We start from the raw sequence: 27,213 nt of genomic DNA, 5'->3' as shown, positions 1-27,213 counted from the left end.
GCTAGGTAACGATTTAGCTGGGTAAATGAGCTTTTCTTTTCTAATTTTTCTTGTAGGGGGAGAAAGGAAGGAGACTCGATCATACTGAAAAAATACTTTTTGTTTTACTTTTGGCACGTCGAACCTAGATAGATGAGTTTGAATGTATTTATGCATAGGCAGTGTTTACTGCTTCTGGCTTTTCAATCATGCTCCAGAGACCCTTTAGTTTGTTTGGAGTCTTAACTCATTTTGTTTTGGACCGAAGAATGATTGTCTGGTCTTTATTGAAGGGATGCATTGTCAACAACCAAGTCTGTTTTTACAAGTTTTTGACTTGGTAGACAGTTTTGCGCTAAATTTTGCTAGAAACGAATTCTCGAGATTTTTGTTTCTACGGGCGTGATGACCGTAAAGTTTGCCTAAATCGCGCTTTCAGGTTTTCAACTCAGATCTTCTTGTTCTTTTTCTTTTATCCTACAGGACTCCAGGATAGAGTTTTAAAGATCTTGGGTTGTTTTACAGAATGTGACCGAACCTGAATCCAACAGGTTGCCTACGCACCCAAAGAAAGGTGGGGTCAGCTCCGCGTAGTTCGAGGTTCTTTGCTGAAGAATTGATTTGAAACGAAGGGTTTCATTGGTTTTGGGGAAGGTGATCGAACCTGAATTTGTCATGTTGCCTACATACCTCAAAGAAAGGTGGGATCAGGTCTGCGTAGTTTGAGGCTTTTCTATGGAAAAAAGATCGAAATGGGTAGCATGAAGGGTTTGGTTGGCTTGCCGAAGGGTGACCGAACCGGAGTTTTCCAGGCTGCTTGAGTACCCCAAAAAAGATGGGATCATGTCCACATAGTTCGCGAGTTTGAAGGTATCTTCAAAAGGGATTTGAATCTGCAGGTGAGTCTTTTTAGGCTCTGGTCGGCACATGGAGGCCTTTGATATTTAAGTGTAATATCTCTTGATTTGATCGAGGTTGGTAGGTTTTGACTATCTCCATTTTGGTCAAGAAGTCTGACGGCTTTTCCGGACCGGATTTCAACAACGATGTAGGGGCCAATCCAGTTAGGTCTGAGTTTCCCCCTAAGATCGAAGACAGGAGCTCGCCATTCTCTAAGCACAATATCCCCCTCTTTGAGTTCTCTGACTTGAACCTTCTTGTTGAAAGCTCTTTTTATTTTGTGCTGATAGCCTTGTACGTGGTACGCTACCTTCAGCCTTTTCTCATCCATCATGCGTAACTCTTGATGACGAATGCGGGCCCATTCAGATTCTAGTAGAATGCTTTCCATCAGGATTCTGAGTGACAGGATTTTCAATTCGATTGGTAGGACAACTTTCAATTCTGAGTGATATTCTTGTTGGCTGCTTCAACAACGCCATTAGTTTGAGGCTGGTACGGAGACAACTTATGATGCTTGATTCTGAATTCTTCACACAACGAGGTGACCGCTTTCTTGAAGTGGGATCCGTTGTCTGATATCAATTCATCCGGGATACCATATTTGTAGATGATGTTGGTCCTGATAAACTTGGCAACTAATGCTGATGATATCAAAGCATACGACTGAGCTTCGATCTATTTGGTGAAGTAATCGAATGCGACAAGTATGTACTCGTGTCCACTGGAGGACTTGGGAGAGATTTAGCCTATAATGTCAATACCCGAAACTGAGAAAGGCCACGGAGATGTGAGTGAGTGATGTTTTGAAGGTGGCACGTGTATCAGGTTAGCATGAATCTAACATAAGTGACACTTCTTAACGAATGTGAAGCAATCTGCTTCGAGAGTAGTCCAGAAGTAACCAAGACAAAGGATCTTCCGAGCTAACATTTTGTCGTTCATATGGGGACCATAGAAACCTGAGTGAACATCTTCTAAGATTTCTGCGGCTTTGTCTTCATCAATATAGAGAGCTAGACTCTGTCAAATGATCTACGGTAGAGGTCTCCTCCAGAAATGACATACTTGGATGCATTGCTCTTCTCTCTTTTAGATAGGCCTATGAGGGGTGCCCCCTGCCGGGGATAAGATTTTTGATAACAAAATACCAAGGTTTCATGTCTGGACATCTGGCTACTATCTGAACCATATGTACATGTGCTGGGATGACGTGTCGCTTTATTGCCGAAGGACAGACCTTTACCCGTACTGGAATGTCAATCATGGATGCAAGAATGGCTAAAGCATCAGGGAACCTGTTTCTCAATATAGAGATGTACGTAAAGCTGATATTATGAAAACTTTTCAACAGGCTCGTAAGATAAGTGTGATACGGAATCAACCCATCTTCTTTCGTGAGCCATTTCCCGTTTGTTTGACAAATGATTAATAGAGGGTCTCTGTACACATCGAGGACTTGTACCTCCAAGGACAGGGCTACTTCCAGACCGGTTATGCAAGCTTCGTACTCAGCCATATTGTTAGTGCATTCGAATTCTAATTTGATGGAAATTGGTATGTGCTCATCTCGAGTTGAGACAAGAACAATGCCAACTTCTCTACCTCTTGAGTTTGATGCTCCGTCGAAGTACATAGTCCATGTAGTGACGTTGGGTGCATCTCTTATCGTCATGATCCATTTATTTGAAAATTCACGGCTCAGCTCTGTATCTTCAGTAGGTGCATCAGCTAACCGCTCTGCCATAGTTTTGCCTTTCACAGACTTGTGGGTGACATATGTGATGTCAAATTCTGATAGCAAAAGTAACCAACGAGCGGTCCAGCCGATCAGGGCTAGTTTTTCAAATAGATACTTCATCGGAGCCATTCGAGATATGAGGAAGATTCTCTGTGATACCAAATAGTGCTTGAGCCTTTGAGTGGCCAATACTAATGCTAGGCAGGTTTTCTCCAATTGAGTGTAATTCAGTTCATATTCCAACAATTTCTTGTTGAGATAATAAACTGGCATTTCTCTTCTTGTTTCTGGATCTTCTTGTGCCAACATACATCCGAGAGATGTGTCCGTGGTTGAAAGATACAAAAGGAAAGGTCATTCGGCGACTGCTGGTGTTAACACTGGTGGTGATGACAAACATTCTTTGATTTTCTCAAAAACTTGCTGACATTCGGGGTTCCACTGTTTGGAAGAATTCTTCTTTAGAAGCTTGAAGATTAGTTCGCACGTACTGGTAAGCTGTGTTATGAAATGACTTAAGTACTAAACTTATTTCAAGAATCCTTTAATTTCTTTTTCTCTTTGCAGAGACATCATCTCGTGGATCGCTTTGAATTTGGCAAGATCTACCTCGATTTCTCTGTAGTTGACAAGGAAGCCTAGTAATTTTTCGGAGATAACTCCGAAAACGCACTTGTTTGGATTAAGCCGGAGCTTGTATTTTGTGATTCTTTCAAAGAATTTTCTTAAAACTTGAACATGGTCTGCTCGAGTTTTGGCTTTGAGAATCATGTCATCAACGTATACCTTTACTTCCTTGTGGATCAAGTCATGTAAGAGGGTAGTTGCAGCCCTTTGATAAGTTGCACCGGCATTCTTGAGATCGAATGGCATCACCCTGTAGCAGTTGGTTCCCCATTGTGTAGTGAACGCTGTTTTGGTCTTGTCTTCTGGAGCCATCTTTATCTGATTGTACCCAGAAAAATCATCCATGAAGGAGAGTAAGGTATGACCTGCCGTATTATCGACCAAGATGTCGATGTGAGGAAAAGGGAAGTCATCCTTTGGACTGGTTTTGTTCAGATCTCTGAAATCAACACAACACCGCACTCTTCCATCCAGGCATTGGAACGATGTTTGCCAACCACTCGGGATACGTGACAACCTCTTAAAAGCCTGCTTTCAGTTGATTGATCACTTCATCATTGATTTTGATGACGCATTCAGGCTTCATCCTTCAGAGCTTCTGCTTCTTCGGCTTAGCTTCTTGGTAGAGAGGGATATAGTACTAAACAATTTCCTCACTTAATCCTGGCATATCTTCGTATGACCAGGCAAAAACTTCTTTGAATTCTTTTAACAATTTGATTAACTCCGCACGCTCTTCAGGGGATAAGGTTTTACCAATCTTTATCTCCTGAAGCAGGGATTCAGCGCCCAAGTTAATAATTTCAAACTCATCTTCTAAAGGTTTTGCTAGACGCTGCTCCCCTCTTTTGATTAAATTTTTAATCTCGAAGGAGGTTTCATTTGCGTCCTCATCTGACGAGGGCTGTTCAACATTATTTAGAACATTTGTTTCAAAAGAATCGAGAGATAGAGGCGAGTACAGAGAAAGTTCTTTGATTGATTCGAAAGATACATCGGAGGAAGAACTGACTGACGCTCCTTCTTCAGGCTCCGTTACATTTGACACTTAATCAAAAGATGAATCAGAATCAGAAAAGGATTCTGATTCAGTGGATGAGAAGTTCGTATTCGAAGGGATATTTGTAGTGAGGAGTGGGGCAAAGGTGTCTAACTAGTTGGAGAGTTCTGAATTGCCAGCATCGGTAATCATACTTTGAGGGGAGAACATTGGAACGGATTCTCAGATCATACATACAGCCAATGAAGCTTCATGGAACATTGATCGCATTAGTACCGGATCTAGGTAGTCCGCCCGATCAAATTTCAAAGTCTCTGCACGTTTGTACTGCTTTCTTTACCAATTGTCATCTTCTTCACTTGGCCAACCCATAGCAAAGAAGACTTGGAACCCAGGAACCCTCTCTCCGGTGATAGGATGTATGGACCATTCTGGAAAACCATAGTAGGGGAAGTCTTCTTCTTCCTTGCAAAATTGACCATTGAGGGTCAGCTTGATTTCTGGCATCAGCATGACCTTTCCAGCTTCTTTGTACATGAAATTCCACTTAGCAACCTAAGAGGAGGAGTGAATTGTGTTTATTATCAAATTTTACGGATTTAAAAACTTTGGTTTGCACTAGTTTTACTTTGTTTAGAAAACTAAAATTAAGATTCAAATGCAAGAGTAAAAAGCTTACCACAAGAGAAGAAGAGAAGAGACAAGATGGTAGACACAAGGATTTTTATAGTGGTTTGGTCTTAATCCAAGACCTACTCCACTCTTCTCAAGTTGCTCTCCTTGAGGATTCCACTATCTTCTCCAAGGAACTTAAATACGGCGTTCCTTCCGCCTTGTACAAACCGAGCTTTGCGCTCCAAGGGTCTTCTACGGTGCCCTTTGTTGCCAAATATAAAGAAGAAATGAAGGTGTAGCTTGTTTGCCTCTAGATAGGCTGATTACATGTAAAGAACACTCACTCTCACAAGAAAAAGATGAACAAATGAAAATCCTAAGGTCTCTCAAGGATAATCTAAGGTAAAGGCACAAGAGAGAGAGAGAGGGAGAGTGAAAATCTTAAGGAGAATGAGAATAAATGCCTTTGAATGCTCTTAGAATGTTAGGTAAACTCCTTAAGTGTTTTTCCGAAGGCCCCAAGGTTCATATATATAGAGGAAGTCAAAATAAGGCTTATTTTGACTCCCCAACGGTCTTCTCGGAGCTCCGAGTGGACCGTTGCAGGTAAAACAATTTAAACCTGGAACATTTCTCGGAGCTCCGAGAAGCCTATGAACAACAGATTTTCCTGTTTTTCAGTGTTGTTTTGTTTTGGGCTTTTGGAACTCAATTTAATCAAGTTAAATGGAATGTTTTCACTAACCACTTAAGTTCGATTTAGGTTGATTTTAACTCCCTTTTGTGCCTTTGACCTAGACTATACATGATAGACCATATACATTCTAAAATAGCTTGGTCTTCATTCTTATTGGCACTTTGTAGAGGCTTTGACTTGTCTTCACTCTTGTTGGCACTTTGTAGAGGCTTTGACTTCAACCTTGTTCTTGAATGACCTTGTGTTGCCTTTGGGTTGGTCTTGTTTTAGCTTTGATTTGCCATTGATGATGATTCTTTCTTCATATCTTTGTTCTCACCTTGAGCTTGAATAATTTTGCCATTTGTTGTGCAATCTTGAATGTACTAAAGCTATGAACACAATACCTTAGCCAATGAAAATCATTAGTACATAAAACCTTTTTATGTCAAATTGAATTTGTTAATCATCAAAACATTTCAATGGGAGTACTTGTTGAACCCTTGGGCTAACAATCTCTCCCTTTTTTATGATGGCAAACACAATTTGCCTTAGGAAAAGAGCTCTCCCTTAAGGGATGAATAGAACAAATAATGCTCCCCCTAAGAGATTGATTAGATTGACCATTTAAAGCAATAATTACAATGAATGAAATTGATTGCAAAATTATAAGCATGGAGCTTTGCTCCCCCTCAATATATGCATATTATTATGACTTGGGAGCTAAAATATTCTCCCCCTTTTGTCATCACCAAAAGGGTGGAACAAAAGGCAAGACGGTATGTGAGAACCAAGGAGGCAAGTAAAGTGCAATGCCATAAAGATAATGTAAAGCAAGTATCCTACAACACAGCAAGGAGTGTAAGAAGATAGAACCGTGATTACAAGTGTAGACCAACCCATAGTATTATATAAGTAAAGTGAAATGGATACATAGAGAGATAATCCAAAGTACATCCAAATACTATCCAAACCACAGCAAGAACCATCCAAATATACTATAAGCAATAGCCATATACACACGAACAACATCTACATAGAGATGAGCCAAATACATCCAAGGAGAACTATACAAGCATCCAAAATGATCCTGAAATAGTCAAGAGGGGGGGTGAATTGAATTTAACTCAATATTAGGCCTTTTGAAAATTACCTATGAACCCTAATTGGAATTTTTCTTCACTTAATTAGATATTTGGTTAGTTCAAATATAATTGAAAAACAAAGTGAAAATGCCAAGCCAAACAATAATGGAAAAGCAAGAGTGAGAAATGACACACCGATATATAGTGGTTCGGCCAACGGCCTACTCCACTCTACTCAAGGTCGCACTTGAGGGATTCCACTATTGGAGACCTCCACGATGCCCGGCTCCGAGGCGGTTACAATTCCAAGGGATATTAAACAAGGATGCCCTTACACCTTTACAAAGACTCTCCTTCTCCGCCGAGTTCTAAGCGGTTGCTCTCTAGGGAATTAAAAACGGAATACCCTAGCCACCTATACAAGATATGAAGGATTGATAGCTTGGATTCTTCTTGAAAGCTTGATGCCCTTTGTAGTTCCTTGATTGCTCTTCAACAAGGATTTGCAAGTGATAGCTCTAAAATATCCAAACTCAATAGGTTCACAAGTGAAAGGCAAGTTTGGGAAAAACCAAAAATCTTAAGCTTGAAAGGGTTGCAAGTTTGCTTGAGTGCTTAAGAGGGTTTTCAAAAATCAAGAGAGAGGAAATAATCCTCTAGATATTGTATAAATAGTCTCTCCTCAAAATATGACCGTTTGGGGGTGTAGATAACAAAAAACAAATTTTAATTCAAAACCCAACGGCTCTTTTTTGAGCTGTCGCAAGGTTCTCGGAGTTCCGAGAAATATTCTCGGAGTTCCGAGACAACGGCCAGAAAATGGAATTTTTCTACTGGACCATTTCTCGGAGTTCCGAGAAAATTTCTCGGAGTTCCGAGGGAACTCTCGGAGTTCCGAGCTCGGAGCTCCGAGAAAAAATCTCGGAGTTCCGAGAAGCCTAAAAATCCGCAGTTTTTGATTTTTATTGCTTGTTTGATTTTTAGCTTTTGGAACTCAACTCCTATGGTTATTTTGGAATGTTTATGAGGGTCCCAACATGTTGGTCCACCACATAACCATTCACTAATGCATTTTAAGTTCTTAAGTGTTCTTTGAAAACCAAGTTGAAAACACTTTGAAAAACGTTTTGCCTTGACTTGAAAATCTAAAGAGAAATGATGTACAATGATACCTATGTAGCTTTCAACTTCTCTTTAGTCTTGGTCTTCAATTGATCTTCCATCTTGTGTATGCTTGCTTGAGAGATGAGGTGAGCTTCACTTAGCTCCTTTGACTCTTGTATGGGATATCTCCAAGCATGACCATGTTGTGTGTTGGTTTCTTCAATGATCAATCCTATCTCAAACACAACACTTCAAAGCAAATTGATTAGTATTCAAAAACACAATCAATTATGTTTAGAATCATCAAAACAAGATAGGAGAGTAGACCCTTGGGCTTACAATCTCCCCCTTTTTGATGATGACAAACAAAATTGATTATGAGGTGTGTGTGGAGTGACATAGTAGGCAAGTGAATACTAGAACTCCCCCTCAATATATGCACACATATAAATGATACAAGTTATAAGCATGAGGTGCATATAGTAAATTTGAATAGATAATCAATTTCAAACCTTCTCCCCCTTTTGTCATCGACAGAAAGGGTGTAAAAAAAAATTTAGGAGTAGATAACTCCCCCTAAATCAATGCTTATGGTATAAAAATATTTAACCAAGTAATGCACATATACCTGTTCATGATCGAGATGTTGACATATGTCAAGATGTTAGGTATTTTAATTAAAGTGAAGATACCTCTCCAACTTAGAAAAACTAAGAAGGCTAAGAATATCAATTGAGTGATTTTTAAGATTAAAAGTTTGACATCTCATTCATGCAGATACTACCAAACAAAGATTATATATATAAATACTATATAAATAAGCTGGTTAAAGGCACAAAGTATTTATTTGGCAATTTCTTTAATTTGATCCGCACTCCAAATGTTTAAGGCACTTCGGATATAACAAATTCTATCATCACTAAGGGGTTTTGTAAAGATATCCGCTAATTGATCTTCAGTGTTGATATATTTTAAGCAAATATCCCCTTTTTGTGAGTGATCTCTGATGAAGTGGTGCCTCATCTCAATGTGTTTTGTTCTTGAGTGTTGTATGGGGTTCTTTGTTAAGCATATAGCACTAGTATTGTCACATTGGATGAGAATATTTTCCATTTTGATTGCATAGTCCATCAATGTGCTTTTCATCCATAGGACTTGAGCACAGCAAGCTCCAGCTGCCACATATTTTGCTTCTGTTGTGGACAGAGCTACTGAATTTTGCTTCTTGCTAAACCATGAAACAAGTGATTTACCCAAGAATTGGCAAGTCCCACTAGTGCTTTTCCTATCTACTCTACATCCAGCAAAGTCTGCATCTGAATATCCGATGAGAGTGAAGGAAGATGATCTTTCATACCACAGTCATAGACTTTGGGTTCCTCTTAAGTACTTGAAGATCTTCTTAACTGCTGATAGGTGAGATTCTTTAGGATCCGATTGAAATCGAGCACAGAGACAGACAGTAAACATAATGTCTGGTCTGCTGGCTGTCAAATAGAGCAAACTACCTATCATACCCCTATACAATTTCTGATCCACAGATTTGCCAAATTCATCTTTTTCTAGCTTAGCAGTAGTACTCATGGGAATTCTTGATGTCTTACTGCTATCCATGCCATACTTCTTTAATAACTCCTTTGTATATTTTTCTTGATTTAAAAATATTCCATTTTTGTATTGTTTAATTTAGAGTCCTAAGAAGTAGGTTAACTCTCCCATCATGCTCATTTCAAATTCATTTTTCATTAAGGTTGCAAATTCATCACACAATTTTTGATTAGTTGAGCCACAGATGGTATCATCCACATAGATTTGGACAAGGAGGATATCATGATTTTCTCTTTTGATAAATAAGGTTTTATCCACCTTTCCCATCTCGAATCCCTTTTCAACTAAGAAAGTGCAAAGCCTCTCATACCAAGCTCTAGGAGCTTGCTTTAATCCATATAAAGCTTTATCAAGCCTGAAGACATGATTTGGATGTTTGAAGTCTTCAAAACCTGGAGGTTGCTCAACATACACTTCCTCTTGGATATAGCCATTTAGGAAGGCACTTTTGACATCCATTTGATATAGTTTAAATCCTTTATGAGATGCATATGCCAAAAGTATCCTAATAGCCTCCATACGGGCAACAGGAGCAAATGTCTCATCATAATCTATCCCTTCCTCCTGATTGTACCCTTGGGCTACAAGCCTAGCTTTATTCCTAGTGATAATTCCGTTTTCATCCAATTTATTTCTATACACCCATCTCGTGCCAATGACTGGATGATCACTAGGTCTAGGTACTAGCCTCCACACTTTGTTCCTTTCGAATTGACTTAGCTCTTCTTGCATGGCCATCAACCAATATTCATCCTTTTCAGCTTCCTTGATGGATTTTGGTTCTAATTCGGATAGGAACGCCAAATTGTTACTCACACTACGATAGTATGATCTAGTTCTTACTGGCAATGTGGCATCACCTAAAATTTGGGATTCAGGATGATCTACCAATGTTCTCCTATCCCTAGGCAATGAGTCATCAATTTCATTTTCTACTTCCTCACTAGGTAATGTATGACTTGTTGATGCATGAGGAGGAGCACTCAATTTTGGAAAAAGATGTTCAATGGGTTCATCCTCATCATGTGGCATTTCTTGTGATGTTGGCTCTCTTTCATCAAATGTCACATGCATGGATTCTTCTACTACTAGGGTTCTCCTATTAAATATTCTATATGCCTTGCTGTGAGAAGAATACCCTAAGAATATTCCATCATCCGATTTCCTATCAAATTTGTGTAGATTATCTTTGATGTTTAAAATAAAGCATTTACATCCAAACACTCTAAAATAGCTTATATTTGGTTTCAAGTTTTTCCAAAGCTCATAAGGTGTTTTCTTAGAAATTGGCCTTAGATATACCCTGTTTATGATATAGCAAGCGGTGCTAACCGCTTCCGCCCAAAAATATCTAGGGAGATCATTTTCATGCAACATAGTTCTAGCCATTTCTTGGAGAGTTCGATTCTTTCTTTCTACTACTCCATTTTGTTGAGGTGTTCTAGGTGCGGAAAAATTATGTTTTATGCCATGTTCATTACAATAAGTGTCAAAATGTACATTTTCAAATTCAGTTCCATGATCACTTCTAATGTGGGAGATGGCAATACCTTTTTCATTTTGAATTTGATTGCACAATGTAAGAAAGTTTTCATAAGTTTCATCTTTATGTCCTAGAAATATGACCCATGTGAATCGTGAGTAGTCATCAACAACTACAAACACGTACCTCTTTCCACCTAGGCTACTAGTCTTCATTGGTCCAAAAAGATCCATATGAAGTAGCTCCAAGGGGTAGGAAGTTGAAATCATATTTTTAGGTGCAAAAGAGCTTTTCAATTGTTTTCCTAATTGACAAGTTCTACAAATGTGATCCTTGATGAATTTGAACTTAGGCAATCCTCTAACACTTTCTATTGAGGAGAGGGTCGAAATGAGATCCATTCCGGCATGACCCAACCTCCTATGCCATAGCCAAGAATCCTCACTTATGGCATTTAGACAAGTTACATTTTGAAGTCTAAGATCATCTAATCCGATTGTGTAAATGTTATTGTCTCTTAAACCTATGAATTTGACTTCTCCATTTATCTTATTTTTAACAATGCATTTATCGGGATTGAAGACAACTTCAAAACCATTATCACATAATTGACTAATGCTAATAAGATTATGGGACAAGCCATCAACAAAGAGTACATCATGTATGGGAGAGGTAGAGTTACCTATGGTGCCTTCACCTTTGACTTTTCCTTTCTTATCATCTCCAAAGGTAACTTCTCCACCATCCTTGAGTGATAGGGATGCGAATTGAGTGAGATCTCCGGTCATGTGTCTAGAGCATCCACTATCAAGGTACCATGTGTTCCTCTTGTTGTGGCTTTTAAGGCATACCTACATAGGAATAGGCAAGTGAGATCTCTTAGGTACCCAAATCTTCCTAATCTTGCTATGTTCATTTGTTTTCACTTTAGAGTTCAATTTGATCTTATCTTGTTTAGCATGCAAGCAAGCAACTTTATAATGACCTAACAATCCACAATAAAAGCAAATTTTGGTACTACTAGAGGAAGTCTTTTCAAGTTTGTTTTTATAGTTAGATATTGTGGTATTCCATCTATGTCCAAGTCCACTTTTGTCACTTGACATTCTTTGAAGATTTACAAGTTTATCCAATTTTAATGAACTATTTTCAAATTTTTCAAAGAGTTTCTTGAGTTCATCATATTCAAAAGATAGTTTACCGTTTTCATGCTTTAGTTTGTTATTTTCAATAGAAAGATTTTGTCGATTTTCATTCAAAGTCTTAATGGTAGCATTTAGCTCATGAATCTCTACTTTGCATTTTTCATTTTCATCATCTAAGAATTCATGATCCTTTTTTAACCAACCAAATTCTTTTGTCATGTTAGCAAGAGAATTTTCAAGTGATGCAATTTTATCAAATTGAATTTCAAGTTCATCATTTGCACTTTGTAAGGAATCTAAAACTTCTTGTAAGATAATGACATCATTTAAAGTGTTTACCTCATTGTTGTCGTTTGTTGAGGCCATGAAGCACACATTTCTTGCTAATAGGCAATCTTCCCCATCATTTTGTTCGCCTTCGCTTTCAATCTCCTCATCCCATGTGGCGGACATTCCTTTCTTGCCTTCTCTTCTCTTGAAGCGGTTGTTTGAAGTAGGTTCATTGTTGAGTGGACAATCCGGGCGAATGTGTCCAAGCTTCTTGCAACCGTAACATCGGGGTTGAGAAGATCCATCACCAACTTCTTCTTTCTTCTTGAATGGAGGATTGGTCCTTCTATTTCTCATGCCTCCCATGTTTCTTTGCAAGAATTTGATCCTTCTTGTTAGGAGAGCTACTTCATCCTCGATGTCTTCCTTTGCATCTTCACTTTCACCTACATTACAAGCAAAAGCAATTCCTTTTCCTTTTTCGATTTTAGTTTCGATTTCGGGTGCTTTTGTTTTGAAAATCATTTCATGTGTGATCAAGGACCCTATAAGTTCATCTAGGTTCAAAGTGTTCATGTCCTTGGCTTCGGTGATTGCGGAGGTTTTGGATTCCCAAGACAAAGGTAGGGACCTAAGAATTTTAGTTACTAAATCTCTATTGGAAAATTGTTTTCCATGTCCCCTTAATCCATTTACAAGATTGGTGAATCTAGTGTACATGTCGGCAATTGTTTCATCGGGTGTCATTTGAAAAAGTTCATATTGCCGAAAAAGATGGTTCATTTTAGATTCTTTAACTTGATTGGTTCCTTCATGGGTGACTTCTAGAGTGTCCCAAATTTCCTTAGCCGAATTCAAATTTGATACTCTATTGAATTCTCCGGGAGATAGAGCACAAATGAGAGAATTCATGGCTTTGGCATTATAATTCGAAGCTTGTTGTTCGGCTTCGGTCCAATCATTTAAATTTCTTGTGGGTAGGATATATTCATTATTAATTGCTCTCCACATTTGATAGTCTTGAGTTAAAAAGATTTTCATTTTAGTTTTCCAAAAACCATAATTTGTACCATCAAAATAGGGTGGCCTAGTGTTTGAATAACCTTCATGATGTTGAGGGTAGTTTGCCATTTTTGAATCTTTACTCTAAACCGGTTAGGGTTTTCAAAAAAAATAGAGACGAGGCTTTGATACCAATTGAAATAATCAAGAGGGGGGGTGAATTGAATTTTCCTCAAAATTAGGCCTTTTGAGAATTACCTATGAACCCTAATTGGAATTTTCTTCACTTAATTAAATATTTGGTTAGTGCAAATATAATTGACAAACAAAATGAGATGCCAAACCAAACAATAATGGAAATGCAAGAGTGAGAAATGACACACCGATATATAGTGGTTCGGCCAACGGCCTACTCCACTCTACTCAAGGTCGCACTTGAGGGATTCCACTATAGGAGACCTCCACGATGCCCGGCTCCGAGGCGGTTACAAATCCAAGGGATATTAAACAAGGATGCCCTTACACCTTTACAAAGACTCTCCTTCTCCGCCGAGTTCTAAGCGGTTGCTCTCTAGGGAATTAAAAAGGGAATGCCCTAGCCACCTATACAAGATTTGAAAGAGAATAGCTTGGCTTCTTCTTGAAAGCTTGATGCTCTTTGTAGACCCTTGATTGCTCTTCAAAGATGGTGATTTGCAAGTGAAAGCACTACTATATCCAAACTCAAAAGATTCACAAGTGAAAGGCAAGTTTGGGATGAAAAACAAAAACTCAAGCTAAAATGGATTGCAAATGTTTTTTATGCTTAAGGATGTTTTTCAAAGATCAAGAGAGAGGAAATAATCCTCTAGATATTGTATAAATAGTCTCTCTTCAAAATATGACCGTTTGGGGGTGTAGATAACAAAAAACAAATTTTAATTCAAAACCCAACGGCTCTTTTTTTGAGCTGTCGCAAGGTTCTCGGAGTTCCGAGAACCATTCTCGGAGTTCCGAGAATTCTCGGAGTTCCGAGAAATATTCTCGGAGTTCCGAGACAACGGGCAGAAGAAATAAAATTTCTACTGGACCATTTCTCGGAGTTCCGAGAAATTTTTTCGGAGTTCCGAGAAAATGTCCAGATGCTACTGGACCTTTTCTCGGAGTTCCGAGGGAACTCTCGGAGTTCCGAGCTCGGAGTTCCGAGAAGCCTAAAAATCCGCAGTTTTTGATTTTTATTGCTTGTTTGATTTTTAGCTTTTGGAACTCAACTCCTATGGTTATTTTGGAATATTTATGAGGGTCCCAACATGTTGGTCCACCACATAACCATTCACTAATGCATTTTAAGTTCTTAAGTGTTCTTTGAAAACCAAGTTGAAAACACTTTGAAAAACGTTTTGCCTTGACTTGAAAATCTAAAGAGAAAGGATGTACAATGATACCTATGTAGCTTTCAACTTCTCTTTAGTCTTGGTCTTCAATTGATCTTCCATCTTGTGTATGCTTGCTTGAGAGATGAGGTGAGCTTCACTTAGCTCCTTTGACTCTTGTATGGGATATCTCCAAGCATGACCATGTTGTGTGTTGGTTTCTTCAATGATCAATCCTATCTCAAACACAACACTTCAAAGCAAATTGATTAGTATTCAAAAACACAATCAATTATGTTTAGAATCATCAAAACAAGATAGGAGAGTAGACCCTTGGGCTTACAGGTAACCTGTTACAAGATTATTTCGATAAGCTTCTCAGAGTCTATTCCCATGACCTTTAAACTAGGGGCATTCCCTAGTGCATCGTGTCGTCATCATCGCGTCTCAGTCATTATAGGATTCATTCTGTTATTCCTATTGCTTGTTTAGCCCATAATCATCTTTCAGTAATCAAACAGAGAGCGCTCCTTGAATGTCAAGCTTACATCTTGTGTTCCTTGTTTCCATTCCAGGAGCTGTCACAGGCATGTCCATTATTTCTCAGGTTCGGATCAATTCATTATTGCAAATGAGGCCTGGCTCTCCACAACCTTCCTTTGTTGATCCAGATTCTGCACCACCTCCTCCGTCAGCCCCTATGACGGAATGCTCGAGAAATACCCAGTCAAATACCACTGTTGATACCTTGGCTCTTATCCTCCAACAATTGCAAGAGCTTAAATAAGAGAATCACTGTATCAGGGCTCAGTTGAATGGGATATTTGGCTCAGCTGATGTTACCTCTAAAGGCAAAAGCCCTAGCTTCTCCAAGGCACATGGGCGTTCTCAAAATTCTGCGGCTATGGATTCTGAAAGATTGATTGTGAATCTCTCTAAACGAGTGGCCACCCTCGCACAGGAGATTCATCAAATAAAGCAACAAATGCAAACAAATTATTTCCAACCTCAGGACTCCAAGCACCAAGCTAATAAAGTGCAAAGCTTTGTTATATGAAACTTGGCCGGTCAAAGCTCTAAGGAACCACTCGAGTCTCTGACTCATGAGCAGGATCACGGAGGACCATCCAAACCAAATCACATAATCGAGCTCAGTAACAGTGACAGTGACAGTGACAGTGATTCAGATGCTGGAGGAGAACCAAACGTAGTGTTGCTGGAAGGATTCCTTGATCCTCTGTTGCCAACCGATTTTTGTGCTTAGATTCAAAAGGACGCAGGTCTAATTATGAGCCAGCACTCGCCGAGACTCCAAAGCCAGCCGATGCAGCGGTTAAAGTTTTAATCATTTACTCTTTCATGTTAAGTCAGTCATTATAGTCGGTACAATTGTTGAGTTCGGTCTTACAGTTCAAGTTCAATGCCTAGTCAGTACAAGTCATCTTTTGCTTTTATTTTTATTTTTAGAGTTGCGAATCCTGAGCATGTTCAGGATAATTCCTTTGATGTAATAGCTTTTTTCAATAAACAAAACTTAAGTTCCAATGGCTCTTTTATGCTTATTTCTCCAGATCCTTCTTATTCTAATGACAACAAGATTCTCTTCTCGTGATTTTGTGATGCCGTCGTACTTTCTTTAAACTGGGAGAAACTTGTCCCAATCACATGTTTATGTAATCCTGATCCTTCTTGTATCCCTTCTCTTGGCTTACAGGCATCATGTCTACCTGGAAAATTTTAGATTGGATCTGTGGTACATTAAAGGAATCACACGTCTATGCCATAAGTGAGGAGGAGAAAAATCTCTTAAGCTACGTGGCAACCATCAAGCTCGATTGGGGGCTACTTTATGCCGCATCGGAGTGTTGGTATCCCGATCATCATGTCTTCCGCTTCGGTGATCAGTAGATGTGTCCTACCTTTGAAGAATGGTGTGCCTTGTTGGAGTATCCTCTAGGTGACCCTCTGGTGAAGCCATCTTGCATAACTGATTATCGTCCTTTATTCCTACGCTTGATGAATAACCCAGATGAATCCATGGACTCCTTCATAAAAGGCCAAGAAGTGTCCATGCAACAGTTGATTGACATTTACCCTCCTATTGGACACATTGGCGATGTTGATATTCAAAAGGCTCGACGTCGCGCTTTGAGATTCTGCTCTTTTGCTAGGTTCATCACTGTCCAGCCTTCACATTTTACATAAGCAATTCTCTTAGATCTCGTTGATCAAATGGATTGTGGTGCCAATCTAATCCCAACTTTACTTGCAGAAACCTTCAATGGGTTAGACGATATGGCTCGCCTTCGTGCTAGCTCAGATCCAGGTCGTTATGTTCTCTCCTTCAATGGGTCCTTCTCAGGATGTCCTGCATTACTCTAGGTGTGGTTGTGTCACAAGCTGAAGATCGCAGCTCCTGTCCATTTTGATCAGACATTGTATACCTTTAGCGAGTGGCGTCATGATGTTTCCTTTGATCACAAAAATGATTGGGTTGACTGTTAAATTCTCGCTAACAAGATCAAATTCGTTGGCAAATTCCTGGAATTCAAGAAGCTATCTTCAGCACTGGAGAGGCCAACTACGTTCGCCTTCTTGGTCTCAAAAAGACTTCCTTTTATGTTCCTGCCAGGATTCTACGTCAGTATGGAAGGGACCAATCTGTGGTACCTCCCCTTCGTCACTTCTATCCACCTAAGGATCTCAAGCCTAAGATTGTCAGAGCCGTTTCATCTGCTTGGGATACCAGCATCATCAAACCTCTAAAAGAATCGATTGAAGAAGATTGTCGCTCGAAGAAAAAAAGAATGTGTCGGCTCATTTTTAGTCTTATCAGTTTATCTGTGATTTAATAAGAGTGAACCATGTACTCAAGCTTTAAGGATTGATCAATAAAGTTCATCTTTCTTTCTCATTATCTTCGTTTATGTGTGTATCATTGTCTACTTTCTTTTGTGATTTTAAAATATGTCTTTCAAATGTTTCAGGGAAGTAACACCTTAGCTAAGCCTACTACTCCTTGGGTTCAGATTTCTTCACGATTGGAGAGGAAATCTGTCTCTCCACCGCCTTCTCTGAGAACCCGACCATCTCCTTCTTTCTCATCCTCATCCTTAGCAATGGTAGAAAACCAAGATAATCATTTACCCGTTGCCGTTACTGATACTCTCGCCTTAATTCTCCAGCAACTTCAAGAGCTCAAAGAGGAGAACCGAGTTATCAAGGCCCAGTTTTCTGAGAAGTTGGGGGCATCGCCTTCCAGTTCTAAAGGTAAAGAACCCATGCACCATACAGCTACTTCTGCGACACCTGTCCAGCCAATGTTCATCCCTGTCCCTGATAAAACAGAAGAGGAGCTGGAAAGAGAGTAGTACAACGAAGATCATAGTAAACCTTCCCAGTCAGTGCTCGATAAGCCGGTTATGGAGAAGTTGGACAGTCTCACCAAGTAGGTTCAAGATATTCAGTCTCAGGATCAGGGGGCTTCAATCCGAGTGACCTCACATTGTTCCCTGAAATTCGTCTCCCGACAAATTTTCAAATGCCAGACTTTGACAAGTACGATGGAGTTGGTTGTCCTGTCACCCACTTACAGATGTTTACCATCATGTGTCAGCCTCAAGGCTTATCTCCTGAGTAGATGGCTCAACTATTCCCTGTTTCACTTACTAAAGTTGATGGAGATGGTTCATGATCCTAGACAAAACCCGTTATAGGACATGGAAGGACATTGGTGAACAATTCATTAAGCAGTTCAAATACGATGATGGGACATAAATCACTAGAAAAGATTTGGAGAGAACCAAGCAAGACTCAAAGGAATCTTTTCTAACCTTCATAAAAAGATGGAGAAAACTGGCAGCCCAGATGATGAAGCGCCCTTCTGAAGAAGAGCAGGTTCAAATAATCATGAAAAATATTTCCCCCAAACTCCAGTATCACATGTCATTGCAATATTATCCAGACTTCAAACACTTCATCGTGGTAGGCACCCAGATAGAGGAGGCTATGGCTCAAGGTATATTCAACCGTAGCAACCCAAACTGGAATGTTAGAAAAAAAGATATTTTCTTTACTGTTTTCTAATCGATTCTTCGTTTTGCGTGCCGAAATTCTTTTTCGTACCAAACTTGTGGATTTTTAAAAATTTTCTTCACAAACCAGTAACTTAGGTTACTGGAATGTTAGAGAAAAAGTTTCAAAGGGTTTTGAATATATTTGATATAGTTTTACAAGAATAATTTAATAAGCGGGTTTCAATTCCTAGGAAACATATTGACCTTTTCTATTTAAAAGTCGATTTTATGGAGGAGCTTTAATTTTAGGTTTTGAAATTTTGATAGAATATTTTATAATTTCTTCTATATGTACTGGAATTTTTTATTTATTTTAGGATATCATTAGGTTTTCCTTTTACTTAATTCTTTGATTCCATCCAATTTTTGTGTGAATTTTAATTGATGTCAAATCGTAATAAAAATCCATTGAAGTTTTACAGTAGTTTACTCATATGATTAGATTGATACTGTAAACGTTTGACTTGATTTGAGATTCATATGTTAAGAGTTAATTTGTTAATCTACAATCTGACCCGAATCTTGGAAAATAGGAAATTGGTAGTAAATCTAAATTAAAATTCATAAAACTCTTCCAGTAAACTAGAATCATCCATATCTTGTTACTGAAAACGTTTCAACTGATTTCAAATTTGATTGCATAGGGTTTCTGTGTAATCCTATCAATCTGGTCTTAATGTTAATAAATCACAACTTAATAGCAAATCGACACAAAAGTCAGTAAAAATCTCCAAACAATCCTAACTTTTAACCACGAATTCAATCCCCAACTTATTTGAAATAGAAACCTTAGGGTTCATAGATCTCCCATGTAAATTTGCTATATCGCGATAGTTCAGCTACCGAGATCGCATCCATAATCGTATACTAATTGTGATCGATCCTCCATAATTTGAACATGTAAATTATAGTATGTTGTTGGCTCTGAGGTCCACTGTCTATGGAAATCCTGAGAAATATGACAGGCAATAATATACTATAACTTATGTGTTAAATTATACAAGGGTTGAGAGCACTATTCCTTTCCATGGATGCAATCCAAGGCTGAAACTAATCAAGCCATAGAGCCTTTGGTATTCAATAGATCTTAGGAATCGAAAACTTTCAAAGAATTGAAAATCATTAACTTCGGTAAACTGAATTGATTTAATCCTTATCCTTGGGACCGTTGGATTATGGTTTCCCATCGTAAGAACCTTCAGGGCCCCTTAGGAACACTGTAAGCCCAATGGTTCCCACCTTGGCATTCCCATCTTCTTTTGATGATTCCAATACACAAGTGATTTTATATCACTAATGTGTTTGAAAGTCTAAGTTGTAGATCATGCTTGTAAAAAGACAAGATTGCTTGGATCGAGGCCAAGAAGCTTTCATTAGACCACATTCGGAAGGCCAAAGACAGTGGAGATCCAAGACGCATGAAGACTTAAAGCATCGTAATTGAAGATCGAAGTCATTTTAGAATGTATAAGATCCAATCCTAGTTTAGGTGTTTAAGAGGCATAAATAAAGTAATCTCACACACCCTAAATGTTTAAGAGATTGTCCTTGTGGTGTTCCAACACTTTGGAACCCTCATAACAATCCCAACTTGGTGTAAAGTTGGAAGCCCAAATGAATAAGAAACTCAAATTGAAAATTTGCTTGACATAGGCTTCTCGGAACTCCGAGAGAATTCTTGGAGCTCCGAGCTCGGAACTCCGAGATATTCCTCGGAGCTCCGAGAAATGGTCCAGTAGCATTTTTTCAACTTCTGTTTCAATTCTCGAAACTCCGAGATAATTTCTCGGAACTCCGAGAATTTCTCGGAACTCTGAGAAAATATCTCGGAACTCCGAGATCACTATAACGGGAAGAAATTGTGACTGCTGGGAACTTTGCCAGAATTATGACTATGCCCCTCAAACGGTCATATTTGATTTTTCTATATATATGGGTATTCTCTACTTCCCAATAATCAACCCTAACACTATAAAAACCTATTGGAATATCCTAAGAGTGTATTAAGCTTGTTTATGCATCTCATCCTCTAGAATTAGGATTTGGATCATAGGCTTCAATTTGTACATCTTCTACAAACCTTGTAAACCCTTGTGAGAGATTTTTTGTTCTTTCTTTCTTTATCAAGATGATTGTATTAGGGCGAGTGTTCGGAGAAGCGGAGCCCACTCTCCGTGGTGAGGATTGCCACCAAGGTTAAAGGCAATTGGAATTGTAATTGGCACCGATCTTCGCCGAAGTTAAGAAGATCAACATAGTGAAACCATCAACGAGTTTGGTTGGTGGAGTGGAGTAGGCCTCGCGTTTTGAGGACCGAACCACTTTAAATCTCGGGTGCACTCTCTCTTATCTCTTGCTTTACATTTGCATTGCACTTAGGATTTAACTTGTGTGCTTAATTGCCTTTTTGATCTCTTAAATCTTCAAAATTGGGTTAGAGTTTTCAAAAGCTTCAAACTTGTTAGGAACCTAATTTTCCCTCCTCATTAGTTGCTATTAGAATAGTACTCGGGCCTACCCTTGAAATTTCAAACACTTACGTCATGTTGTGTCCTAGGTTTTAGAAAGTCCTAGAGTTAGGAGTCCAGTCTCATCACGGCCGTTTGCTACGGATAGCAACTGTGTCATAGATCTAGTTACACTAGTAACCCAATTTTCCCATAGGACGAGCCTAGTTACCTAGGATGTAGGTTCACCTGCATTAGTCTAAGGGATGTCTTGCACTTAGATAGGACCATATAGCATCTTAGATGATGTCCTAGGATAATAAAACCTTCAACTTGAACTAAATAATCTCTCTTAAACAGTTGAAACAGTCAATCCAGTCTAGATCGGTGTCCTAGATGAGTTAGGCATAAGTAGCTTAGTTTAGGTGCACCGAATTACGTCGACTCTGATCCCAGTGAGGCTTTGGTACGTAGGCAGCTTGGATGCTTGACGGCATGCCAATCACGAGTCGGCCCCACACACAAATGGTGGGGTTTTGTATATTAGTTCTTTATAAATTCTAATTAAAATATGTAGGATTTCCCTCAAATTAGCATTTTAGGAGAATATTCACATAGATTGAATCCAAACAAATTACGAAAATGAAGATAAACATTAGGGAATACATTGAAAATTAGATTTTATTATGCATGTCACATAGTTCCCACATTAATGAGGAGTTAAATGAGCCATTTAAATGAAATTCAAGAGAATTAACTTTTGGAATTGAAGACCGGATTATCGGGCAAGAATGGTGCTTGTGGTGGTAACTCACCGTACCTTCCATTCTCGTAATCATGTAACGAATCTAAATTTCTGGTCATTTATGGGTCCTAGATCTCTTATTTAGGTGGCGACTCTGTCATTTTCTTTTGCGTGGAATTCGGATTCCTTTAGTAATCCCAAGTTCACGGAAAAGACGAATTAAATCAATAATAAATGGCACACGCCAACCGTGTGGGTACGAGAGACTAAGAGAGAGGGAGGCGGCTCATGGGCCATTCCCCTCTCGCGGGATCGGGTCCCACATGATGATGGACATCTTTTTTATCAGACTCCTCTGATATATTAGGATTACCTTTCTGCATCTTTATTTCGCTGTCTTCGTATTCAGCTGTTTCTATTTGGACTCATGATGGTTTGGATCATTTGGATCTGTAAGCCCAAGGGTCTACTCTCCTATCTTGTTTTGATGATTCTAAACATAATTGATTGTGTTTTTGAATACTAATCAATTTGCTTTGAAGTGTTGTGTTTGAGATAGGATTGATCATTGAAGAAACCAACACACAACATGGTCATGCTTGGAGATATCCCATACAAGAGTCAAAGGAGCTAAGTGAAGCTCACCTCATCTCTCAAGCAAGCATACACAAGATGGAAGATCAATTGAAGACCAAGACTAAAGAGAAGTTGAAAGCTACATAGGTATCATTGTACATCCTTTCTCTTTAGATTTTCAAGTCAAGGCAAAACGTTTTTCAAAGTGTTTTCAACTTGGTTTTCAAAGAACACTTAAGAACTTAAAATGCATTAGTGAATGGTTATGTGGTGGACCAACATGTTGGGACCCTCATAAACATTCCAAAATAACCATAGGAGTTGAGTTCCAAAAGCTAAAAATCAAACAAGCAATAAAAATAAAAAACTGCGGATTTTTAGGCTTCTCGGAACTCCGAGATTTTTTCTCGGAGCTCCGAGCTCGGAACTCCGAGAGTTCCCTCGGAACTCCGAGAAAAGGTCCAGTAGCGTCTGGACATTTTCTCGGAACTCCGAGAAATTTTCTCGGAACTCCGAGAAATGGTCCAGTAGAAAAATTCCATTTTCTGGCCGTTGTCTCGGAACTCCGAGAATATTTCTCGGAACTCCGAGAATTCTCGGAACTCCGAGAATTCTCGGAACTCCGAGAATGGTTCTCGGAACTCCGAGAACCTTGCGACAGCTCAAAAAAGAGCCGTTGGGTTTTGAATTAAAATTTGTTTTTTGTTATCTACACCCCCAAACGGTCATATTTTGAGGAGAGACTATTTATACAATATCTAGAGGATTATTTCCTCTCTCTTGATTTTTGAAAAACCCTCTTAAGCACTCAAGCAAACTTGCAACCCTTTCAAGCTTAAGATTTTTGGTTTTTCCCAAACTTGCCTTTCACTTGTGAACCTATTGAGTTTGGATATTTTAGAGCTATCACTTGCAAATCCTTGTTGAAGAGCAATCAAGGAACTACAAAGGGCATCAAGCTTTCAAGAAGAAGCCAAGCTATCAATCCTTCATATCTTGTATAGGTGGCTAGGGTATTCCGTTTTTAATTCCCTAGAGAGCAACCGCTTAGAACTCGGCGGAGAAGGAGAGTCTTTGTAAAGGTGTAAGGGCATCCTTGTTTAATATCCCTTGGAATTGTAACCGCCTCGGAGCCGGGCATCGTGGAGGTCTCCAATAGTGGAATCCCTCAAGTGCGACCTTGAGTAGAGTGGAGTAGGCCGTTGGCCGAACCACTATATATCGGTGTGTCATTTCTCACTCTTGCTTTTCCATTATTGTTTGGCTTGGCATTTTCACTTTGTTTTTCAATTATATTTGCACTAACCAAATATCTAATTAAGTGAAGAAAAATTCCAATTAGGGTTCATAGGTAATTTTCAAAAGGCCTAATATTGAGTTAAATTCAATTCACCCCCCCTCTTGACTATTTCAATTGGTATCAGAGCCTCGTCTCTAATTTTTAGAAAACCCTAACCGGTCTAGAGTAAAGATTCTAAAATGGCAAACTACCCTCAACACCATGAAGGTTATTCAAACACTAGGCCACCCTATTTTGATGGAACAAACTATGGTTTTTGGAAAACCAAAATGAAAATCTTTTTAACCCAAGACTATCAAATGTGGAGAGGAATTAATAATGAATACATCTTACCCACAAGAAATTTAAATGATTGGACCGAAGCCGAACAACAAGCTTCGAATTATAATGCCAAAGCCATGAATTCTCTTATTTGTGCTCTATCTCCCGGAGAATTCAATAGAGTATCAAATTTGAATTCGGCTAAGGAAATTTGGGACACTTTAGAAGTCACCCATGACGGAACCAATCAAGTAAAAGAATCTAAAATGAACCATCTCTTTCGGCAATACGAACTCTTTCAAATGACATCCGATGAAACAATTGCCGACATGTACACTAGATTCACCAATCTTGTAAATGGATTAAGGGGTCTTGGAAAACAATTTTCCAATAGAGATTTAGTGACTAAAATCCTTAGGTCTTTACCTTTGTCTTGGGAATCCAAAACCTCCGCAATCACCGAAGCCAAGGACATGAACACATTGAACCTAGATGAACTAATAGGGTCCTTGATCACCCATGAAATGATTTTCAAAACAAAAGCACCCGAAATTGAAACTAAAATCGAAAAAGGAAAAGAAATTGCTTTTGCTTGTAATATAGGTGAAAATGAAGATGCAAAAGAAGACATGGAAGATGAAGTTGCCCTCCTAACAAGAAGGATCAAATTCTTGCAAAGGAACATGGGAGGGATGAGAAATAGAAGGACAAACCCTCCATTCAAGAAGAAAGAAGAACTCGGTGATGGATCTTCTCAACCACGATGTTACGGTTGCAAGAAGCTTGGACACATCCGCCCGGATTGTCCACTCAACAATGAACCCACTTCAAACAACCGCTTCAAGAGAAGAGAAGGCAAGAAAGGAATGACCGCCACGTGGGATGAAGAAATTGAAAGCGAAGGCGAACAAAATGATGGCGAAGATTGCTTGATAGCAAGGAACGTATGCTTCATGGCCTCAACAAACGACAACAATGAGGTAAACACTTTAAATGATGTTATTGTTTTAAAAGAAGTTCTTGATTCCCTACAAAATGCAAATGATGAACTTGAAATTCAATTTGATAAAATTGCATCTCTTGAAAATTCTCTTGCTAACATGACAAAAGAATTTGGTTGGTTGAAAAAGGATCATGAATTTTTAGATGATAAGAATGAAAAATACAAAGTAGAAATTCATGAGTTAAATGCTTCTATCAAAATCTTAAATAAAAACCGACAAGAACTCTCAAATGAAAACAACAATCTAAAGCATGAAAATGGTAGATTATCTTTTGAGTATGATGAACTAAAGAAACTTTTTGAAAAATTTGAAAATAGTTCATTAAAATTGGATAGGCTTGTAAATCTTCAAAGAATGTCAAGTGACAAAAGTGGACTTGGACATAAATGGAACACCACAATATCCAACTATAAAACTAAACTTGAAAAGGTTTCTTCTAGCGGTACCAAAATTTGCTTTTATTGTGGTCTAGAAGGTCATTACAAGGTTGCTTGCTTACATGCTAAAAAAGATAAGATTAAGTTGAACTCTAATGTGAAAACAAATGAACATAGCAAGATTAGGAAGATTTGGGTACCTAAGGGATCTCACTTGCCTATTCATATGTAGGTATGCCTTAAAAGCCATAACAAGAAGAACACATGGTACCTTGATAGTGGATGCTCTAGACATATGACCGGAGACCTTACTCAATTCGCATCCCTATCGCTCAAGGATGGTGGAGACGTTACCTTTGGAGATGATAAGAAAGGAAAAGTCAAAGGTGAAGGCACCATAGGTAACTCTACCTCTCCCATACATGATGTACTATTTGTTGATGGCTTGTCCCATAATCTTATTAGCATTAGTCAATTATGTGATAATGGTTTTGAAGTTGTCTTCAATCCCGATAAATGCATTGTTAAAAATAAGATAGATGGAGTAGTCAAATTCATAGGTTCTAGAGACAATAACATTTACACAATTGGATTAGATGATCTTAGACTCCAAAATGTAACTTCTCTTAATGCCATTAGTGAGGATTCTTGGCTATGGCATAGGAGGTTGGGTCATGCCGGAATGGATCTCATTTCGACCCTCTCCTCAAAAGAAAGTGTTAGAGGATTGCCTAAGTTCAAATTCATCAAGGATCACATTTGTAGAACTTGTCAATTAGGAAAACAATTGAAAAGCTCTTTTGCACCTAAAAATATGATTTCAACTTCCTACCCCTTGGAGCTACTTCATATGGATCTTTTTGGACCAATGAAGACTAGTAGCCTAGGTGGAAAGAGGTACGTATTTGTAGTTGTTGATGACTACTCACGATTCACATGGGTCATATTTCTAGGACATAAAGATGAAACTTATGAAAACTTTCTTACATTGTGCAATCAAATTCAAAATGAAAAAGGTATTGCCATCTCCCACATTAGAAGTGATCATGGAACTGAATTTGAAAATGTACATTTTGACACTTATTGTAATGAACATGGCATAAAACATAATTTTTCCGCACCTAGAACACCTCAACAAAATGGAGTAGTAGAAAGAAAGAATCGAACTCTCCAAGAAATGGCTAGAACTATGTTGCATGAAAATGATCTCCCTAGATATTTTTGGGCGGAAGCGGTTAGCACCGCTTGCTATATCATAAACAGGGTATATCTAAGGCCAATTTCTAAGAAAACACCTTATGAGCTTTGGAAAAACTTGAAACCAAATATAAGCTATTTTAGAGTGTTTGGATGTAAATGCTTTATTTTAAACATCAAAGATAATCTACACAAATTTGATAGGAAATCGGATGATGGAATATTCTTAGGGTATTCTTCTCACAGCAAGGCATATAGAGTATTTAATAGGAGAACCCTAGTAGTAGAAGAATCCATGCATGTGACATTTGATGAAAGAGAGCCAACATCACAAGAAATGCCACATGATGAGGATGAACCCATTGAACATCTTTTTCCAAAATTGAGTGCTCCTCCTCATGCATCAACAAGTCATACATTACCTAGTGAGGAAGTAGAAAATGAAATTGATGACTCATTGCCTAGGGATAGGAGAACATTGGTAGATCATCCTGAATCCCAAATTTTAGGTGATGCCACATTGCCAGTAAGAACTAGATCATACTATCGTAGTGTGAGTAACAATTTGGCGTTCCTATCCGAATTAGAACCAAAATCCATCAAGGAAGCTGAAAAGGATGAATATTGGTTGATGGCCATGCAA

This window comes from Tasmannia lanceolata, unplaced genomic scaffold, assembly GCF_043159265.1.
Source record: "Tasmannia lanceolata isolate RefF3 unplaced genomic scaffold, GAP_Taslan_0.1 ptg000003l, whole genome shotgun sequence".
Taxonomy (NCBI): domain Eukaryota; kingdom Viridiplantae; phylum Streptophyta; class Magnoliopsida; order Canellales; family Winteraceae; genus Tasmannia; species Tasmannia lanceolata.
This window is presented reverse-complemented; position numbering follows the sequence as displayed.